This window comes from Patella vulgata, chromosome 1, assembly GCF_932274485.2.
Source record: "Patella vulgata chromosome 1, xgPatVulg1.2, whole genome shotgun sequence".
Classification (NCBI taxonomy): Eukaryota; Metazoa; Mollusca; class Gastropoda; family Patellidae; genus Patella; species Patella vulgata.
Window position 1 is genome coordinate 24,159,735 of NC_065879.2, and position 8,296 is coordinate 24,168,030.

Sequence of the window (8,296 nt, forward strand, 5' to 3'; positions counted from 1 at the left end):
GTACTAGAATTCTCAAATTCATCTAATGATAGTGCTCTTAGGTCTTCTGTTATCTAATTGTATCAGGAAATCAAACGTTTCCCTTCTTCTGCTTAGGTTTGAAATGCCTGGAAAATGGGTTTGCGGTTGTCAATTTTCAAAATTTTCCTGGGGGAGAGCCCCAAAGACCCCCTCGGACCTCGCTCGTTACACGCCTTCGGCGGGTACTTGTGTGGGCCTTGGTTAATGACCTGACAGGTGGGCCTTCGGCTCACCAGTCCGGCACTGAGCAGACCTGATACGCTATGCCCGTTCCCTGACCCCTTTTCATAAATTTTGAAACATTGTTTACAAAAAAAGGTTTGATAATAAAAGAACAATCAGTGTATCGAGAGAGAGAAATGAGGTTTAACGTCCACACGACACAAACTAGGTCATTTCCGGACTAAAATATGGTTCAATTTTATTTCATTAATTCGCTTGCGCGTAGGGGAAATGTATCGAACTACGCCTGTAGCTGAGCTGTATTTGTTATGACATGCGTGGTTGACATGATCTTCCGGATCGTGAAACCTAGTTCTACTTGAGTTTGCAATCGCCCATCAAAGCCCCCGCGTTCACCAAGCTCTTTATCGGTTTCTGTTTACAATATTTGCAATGATTATACTGTCTGTTTCTAACGCCTGTGAATAAAAAATATCCCAAGAAAATTCATCAGAAAATATGTCTGTATGGTACAGGCGTCCCAAAGTGGGTGATATTATCCCTTGATGAGAAAGAGAGAGAGAGGGGGATGGGGGTTAACGTCCACTCAACACAAACTAGGTCATTTCGGGACTAACATATGGTTTAATTTTATTTCAATAATTCGCTGCGCGTAAGGGTATTTAGCAGTGGGAGGAAACCGGAGTACCCGGGGAACCCACGAGGTTTAACAGGCGACCCTACTCCTTGTCACGTACCACCGGGGATTCGAAACCACGCCAGTTTACTCAATGACAGGCCTTATGATACAGCACGCACGTGCTAACCATTCGGTCATCCACCCCACCCCCCACCCCTTGATGGCGATGCGAAGATCTAAAAGATCGAAAATGGAAAAGGCTATATTGATTTGAAATCGTTTTCTAATTTCAGTTTTAGATTAATTCTTTACCCGTTCAGCATTGCCTGCCTACCGTACTCTTTTTCCTTTTTGGGAAGATTTTTTTTTCTCTTGTAAAGATATTTATTCACATACAGTACAGTTAATATCAGTGCAGTGGTCGTAAAAAGGAATTATACCAATTGACTATTCTAAATACGTTTTATACTTGTTTTTAGATAATAGTATATAATTTATGATGGCTTCATGGTAATGAAACATTAACAGGTTTTATGTACACTATTTAAATATCGGCATATAATATATATATATATAGGGAGTCGCGGTGGCTTAGTGAATAAGTCGTTTACCCGCAGTGCCGCTGTACGGGTAAATTTTCCCCATAGCACACTGCGTGACGTATGCCGTCTTCATTAGTTCAGTCGGAGCATAACAGTAAAAGGCTAAACCCCATTATCTGCGTTAAACGATAATATGGCCGCCATTCACGGGGACTGTCGATAGAAGGTCTGAAATCGTCACTTCTTTTATTACAGTGGCGTTGGTACAATTAAGGCTATTTCTTGTCAAAGCCTCTAAAATTTATAACTTCGCTCAGAATAGAGTAATTTGTCTGAAACTAGGAATATAAACATTCATTTTTCATGATCTGTTTTTGAATTATTATAGCAAGAGTTGACAGCGTTTCACCTATATCATTCACATAATCTCTGTAAAGATATCTTTCCGCATACAAACCGCGCGATTGGATAATATATTTGAACTATTCTAAGTTTAATCATTCGTGTTTATCACGTAAATAGATTGAGGGAGACTCCATTAACAGCTTGTATTTGTCGTTAGTCGATTTCCATTTACTATAAATATCGAAGGAAATTTCTGGATTATCCCCTGCCAACTTCTAATTCCGCCGTTTAATCTCACAACCGTTAGCCATTAGATCAACACAACACATGTCCATTGCGTCACTCAAACAGACAGCTAAACTGACGACCTGTTGTTAAGGGATACCCATACATTTTTGTCTTCTGCGCTCCCCATGGGTGGTTTTTTTTTCAGGGAATCCGGCAATTTTCGAGTAAGATTGGGTGTCTCTAATTTCCATATACACCAAAATTTAGTCTTTAACATTTGGACATTTATATTTCAATTTTTAGGAAAATAGTATAACAGGTAGATTGTAACAGTGTTGTGATAGCAATAATGAATGCATAAGAGTAATTTTACCAATTATGAACAGGTTTATTAATTTCCAAAAATTTAACAATTTCTTGAGTTTTATTAGGAACATTGAATATAATATATGCTAAAAATATACATGCTATCTACGTGTTTAAAGCTGACCTTCGATTACAAAACTACAGAATTAATTAAATAAAAAAAAAGTTAACGCCCTAAACAGTCGCAACATTTGTTTTCAATTTGTGGAACTTGCTGCCAAAGAAGCAAACAATATGGATTCAGCAGATAAAAACAAAACTTGTGGCCACCCCAGATGTCAAACATGCAAAATCATAAACATATCCGACCACTTCCATAACAAAACATCTGGCACACAATTTCCAGTATTAGACCAACTTACATAATTTGTTTAATTTCATGTAGACAATGTGACAAACAATACGTAGAGGAGATCGAAAATACACTTGAAAGAATAAACAGTCACCGGTCACCAAAAAAGACAAACCGGTCTCAATTCACTTCAACCAACCAAATCATGATACCTCTAACCTCAATGTCACGCCAACAGAAAAGACTAAGAGCGACTTTGAAACTACAGAAGAAATTAAAACGTTTAGGCTAACAAGAGAAAAAATCTGGATTGACAAGTTGGAAACAAATAGCCCCCCCCCCCCCCACACACACACACATAGGTTTGAATATTCATGCGGCTTGCGCAAGAACACCTTTTGTAGTCCCATTTAGTGCAACAGCAGCAAGTGCATCCAAAACAATCAGAAAACACTATACTGATCTCCAGAAAAATCATCCGAAAGTCTTCAAACAGAAACTTATAATTGCATATTCTATAAAAAAAAATCTGGACATTTTAGTGCACAGTAAATTAGACTAAATAAGACCAGTCCTCTCCCTAACCAAAAGCGAACAATATATCAAACCCTAGTCTTAACCCTGAGTAAATAAAATCAACTAGATATATGAATCCCTAGCACTAACCCGAGAATATTGAAACAAACTTATTTTTTGAAAATCCAATCCTTGGTGGGAAACACACTAATGTGTCTGTCACAGGAGAATCTCAAATTTGATTTTTTTTCTTCAGAAATAAAAATACCAGAATACCACAAGCGACACCTAAGGAAGGCCATCAACGCCACCAATACCAAAAAAAACAGCGAAATCAACTCTGTATATAAATCTAATGTATTGTATGTATTTTTATTTTTATAAAACTAGGAAATATCACTAAATTTCCATCATCCTAGATCAGTGCTAATGTGAAGGCTTAACCTCTTTCCCAAATTCTTAAAGCTAACCCACAATCACGTGTCTCAACCATGTTTACATCTCGTGATCTGGACGAAATCTGCAGGTGGCCTTGGTAAATACATTTGACCCGTCTGTGACACAACAGCTTTGCTCAGTTGAGATCAACGGGGAGGTAACTTTCTTCAACCTGCTCGCTAGTGTAAACTTGATCATCATAGTTCATTAACGTTATGGGTTGCATGTAATTGGAGGATTATCTGCAGCGTGTATGATCGAAAAGTCGGCAATCTTTACATATGTAATGCCAATAATGGCTTCTATCATTATATCCATTTTTGTTGACTCAGAAGGGAGGTACTGATAAAAACCCACGAGGTTAGGCAAGGCGACCCTACTATGTGTTACGTTCAAATCAGAAGCTGAACCCATACCTTGCATAGACAACAGGCTCTATGATCTACAGCCAACGCTATAGACCACTCGACCACCCAGATCCTATGCTGGTTGAAGGATCAATCAATATTTAATTACATATTTCTATATTCCCTTATATGTCTAGGGGGGGTTGGATGGCTGAATGGTTAGCGTGCGCGCGCTGTATCATAAAGTCTGTCATTGAGTCGACTGGCGTGGTTTCGAATCCCCGGTTGAACGTGACAAGGAGTAGGGTCGCCTGTCCAACCTCGTGGGTTTTCTCCGGGTCCTCCGGTTTCCTCCCACTGCTAAAGACCCCTACGCGCAAGCGAATTATTGAAATAAAATTGAACCATATGTTAGTCCCGAAATGACCTAGTTTGTGTCGAGTGGACGTTAAACCCCATTTCTCTCTCTCTCTCTCTCTCTTATATGTCTATATCTCACAAATCATACTTTTTCTGATAAACTCGAACAAGTTTCGCAAATTAACATTTTGTGGAGGTTTTCCAACTGTCATGCAACTTTCGACAACAATTTCTCTCAAAGAGGGATTTCCTCGGGATTGATCGTAAAATTGCTCGTGAACACTATCATCTTGATGTATGTTTCTCTTGCCTTGAAAGGCGTTAGTTAGTTACCCCCCCCCCCCCCCCCGGTTAATCGTGTTATATAAAATCCAAATAAAAGATTGCAAAAATATTTTATTTGAACTATAATATTCATTACCAAAATTGAAATCATAAGTAATGCACCGTCATCCATCCACCCCTACTTTCTTTTATACAGATATTCATCGAGTACAGCAAATTCAGTCTTGGGTACAAGAATCAGTTGTGCACAAAGTTAGTATAAATATTTTTAACCGGTGTATAACTCAGTCTTGTGAATGATGGTGGACATTGCACAGGCGAACAAGCAATATAAGGATCTGTGTTGTTCACAAACTGGTAGCAACAATAATCCAACTTCTTCTTCGTGCAGCCCGGCATTACAGTTAAACCGGACTTAAAACCAATCCTAGGAAATAAAACAACAAAAGTCCATTAACAGATTCTGGCCGATTTTAAAAGAGAAATAAAAGCCAGTGTGGTGGTGGGCTCAAAGTAGAGAGCTTCGCCGATTTACGATTGTAAACGACCAAGCTTCGACGATTTACGGTCGTAAACGACCAAGAGAACACTCTAATTAAGAGCACGCTTAGTAAATGCAAAAGTGCAACAAAAAGTGCAACTTAATGTGAAATTATGTGGACATTTTTAATCAAAATCAGAAGTGGTATCAGGTGGTCTTGAATGTATAAACATACACGCCTGTCAATTGTAAAATTATATCCTATGTGCATATTATCCTATGGACCAGCTTCAGATTTTGAAGCATAAAAGGAAAAGAACCGGAAAACATTTTCTAAATCAAATGGCCGTAATTGCACTAAATGTCGTCTTCGGACTTGGTCTGTAACTACCCATGCTACAACTTTGGACCATCTTAAAATCTTGAAGCACTGTAGACAAATTCCGGAAATGATTTCGGACCTCCGGTTAGGCCCGTTTGCCATGTACGCGTTTCCGTCGGCGAAAAAGTCGGACGAATGCAAATGTAATAGGGCCGCTTTCATGTAAGCGTTTCCGCGCGCGATAAAACCCACGAGGAAAAACTTTGAACCATCTTTAAATCTTGAAGCACTGTAGACAAATTTCGGAAACGATTTCGGACCTCCGGTTAGGCCCGTTTGCCATGTACGCGTTTCCGCCGGCGAAAAAGTCGGACGAATGCAAATGTAATGGGGACGCTTTCATGTAAGCGTTTCCGCGCGCGATAGAACCCCACGAGGAAAAAAAGTTGCTCGGTGAGCGGATTTTTCGCAGTTTTCCGCGCGCGAGGTGTGCATGTTTATTTTCTGGACGGGATCTCTAAGTCAATAAACCGCTCTTATTGCTAATTCAGTTTACAATGAAATGAAAGAGGTTTAACGTCCTACTGTTCTGCTCCTATCCTGGGCTAATGAAGACGGACATACGCCATACAGTGTGCTATGAGGGAAATTTTGCCCGGACAGCGGCACTATGGCCTACTCTTATATCAAATATCAGAATGCCCCCCACCCTTCTCTCAACAAGGGTGGCTCCTCCGAAACTGACGAGGAAGGTGTGTAGAGATCCGGTGTACAAACTGGATAGTAGCCCTAGCAAATCCCATGACATTTTGGGTGCGGTGGGGCGGTGGGGTGGTGGTGGTGGTGGTGGTGGGGGCCTAGTGGTTTAACGCGTGCGTCTGAAAATCACAAGGTCTGTCATAGGCATGGTTTCGATTCTCTGCTTGAACGTGACAATAAGTTGGATCGCCTGTTCTACCTTGTGGGTTTTCTCCGAGTCCTCCAGTTTCCTCCCGCTGCTAAAGATCCCCCACCCCCAGGTGCAAGCGAATTCTTGAAATAAAACTGAATCATATGTTAGTACCGAAATGACTTAGTTTGTGTCGAGCGGACGTTAAACCCATCTTCCTCTCCCCCTCCCCTTTCTCGCCCTCTCTACAAGACAGTTGTAAAACAAAGAAGAAACGTGGAAATACAGTTTCTTGGCATCCACCCCACTCCACCTACTCGCCTTGCACTCGTAATCATCTGTGTTTAGTTTAACTGATTGAAATGATGGCCTTGTGTGGTACTGATATGTCAATATTATCAAAATTAAAATACGTTATGAGTTAATCCTATAATAATAATACCAGTCATTTAATTTTGTCGTCATGGTTTCAGTTCTTCCCGCCGGCTGACATTTTTCATTCATTCTTCTATTCATTCGGTGTCAGGCATTAATGAAGTGGCAGGTGTGCTTTATTAACTTTGCTAGTGAAATCCGATCTGACGATTGACGGACTAAAATTAAAATACCGGGAAATATCCCGCAACAGGAATGACAGACGATTTCCTGTTTACCACAAACCCACCAGAATTGAAAATCAGTTAATCGACACTTGACAATAGTTAATGACAGTATTGTATTCTGTCCATTCACAAATATTAGAGATGTACAGAATCATTCAATACTTCTATAGAAAAAATACGCATCCCTTTCAACCGTTTTATTTTAAATGGCGAGTAGACTGTTTATTGGATATTACAGTATATGAAGGTTATAAAAATACCCACCCACAACAGCGCCAACTAGTACGTGTACACGAACACTCTTCGCAACCAGCACGAAATCTGTCACCGGGTCTCATCTTCCCATTTGGTACAGCACAATATATATCTAGTTTACCTTTACCTATATATATATATATATATATATATATATATATATATATATATATATATATATATATATATATAAACAACCAACAGTATAATCAACAGTCTTTATAATAGTAGTACGTTTAAAAACAACCAACAGTATATTCAAAAGTCTGCAGTTGTACACATAAAAACAACCAGATATTCAAAAGTCTGCAGTTGTTCATATAAAAACAACCAGTAGTATATTCAAAAGTCTGCAAGTCATGAGTGATGGAAGCATTCCCATTTCCACCCCGATCTAGTCGAAACCCGGCAAAGACATGGAAATCTGCAATACTTATAATAGTTATTTTTTGGCGCTCGAAAAGTTGATCGGACTCCATTAAACACCACAATGATTCTGTTATCGAATATCATTAAACATTTCAATACTTACTAGTAAATGCAATCTTTGGGCGTCCATAGAAACAGTAAGTATTTATTTCTTCACTCATTAAGATAACCAATAAGCCGATAGCCAAAATCTCCCTAAACTTCATTGTATTTGTCGATACAATTTTGTTTCAAATCTGAAATGATAAAACATTTAATTAAACAAGCTGATCCCCCGAATTAAAGACATACACCCGGCCGTCGGAACGAAGACCATAGTAGCAGGTGTGGGGGTGGGCGGGGGTTGTGGATAGGTGAAATGAAATGAATGGGGTTTAACGCCCTACTGTTCTGCTCCGACTGGGCTAATGAAGACGGGCATACGCCATAAAGTGTGCTATGAGGGAAATTTTGCGCGGGCACCGCGACTATGGCCTACTCTTATATCGAATTCCAACTGCCAAGGGATCTTTTACGTACATGCCAATGTATACACGGGACCTCGGTCTTTTGTCCCATCCGAACGACTAGACAGCTGTCCTTGTCAGGCCCTCTGTCCTGCACCACTGACAAAGGGAAACCACGCTGGAAAATCCCGATGAAATTCAAACCGGAAACCATCAGATAGGTCGGTTGTGTTTCGTTGACATATTTATCCACCTTTCACATCAGTTATCCAGATAAAAAGGGATTTTAATACCGGTAACTATTGAGCTGTATTGTGTTTTGTGGATATC

General features: G+C 39.8%; 1 long non-coding RNA gene across 1 annotated transcript; it reads right to left on the reverse strand.

Moving 5' to 3' along the window:
• Positions 1 to 4,635: 4,635 nt before the first annotated feature.
• On the reverse strand, positions 4,636 to 7,662 carry LOC130012437 (uncharacterized). The gene is made up of 3 exons (XR_008787859.1): positions 7,624 to 7,662; positions 7,101 to 7,218; positions 4,636 to 4,969 (listed from the first exon to the last, which is right to left on the reverse strand). It is a non-coding gene; the product is annotated as an uncharacterized LOC130012437 (long non-coding RNA).
• Between the last annotated feature and the right edge of the window lie 634 nt (positions 7,663 to 8,296).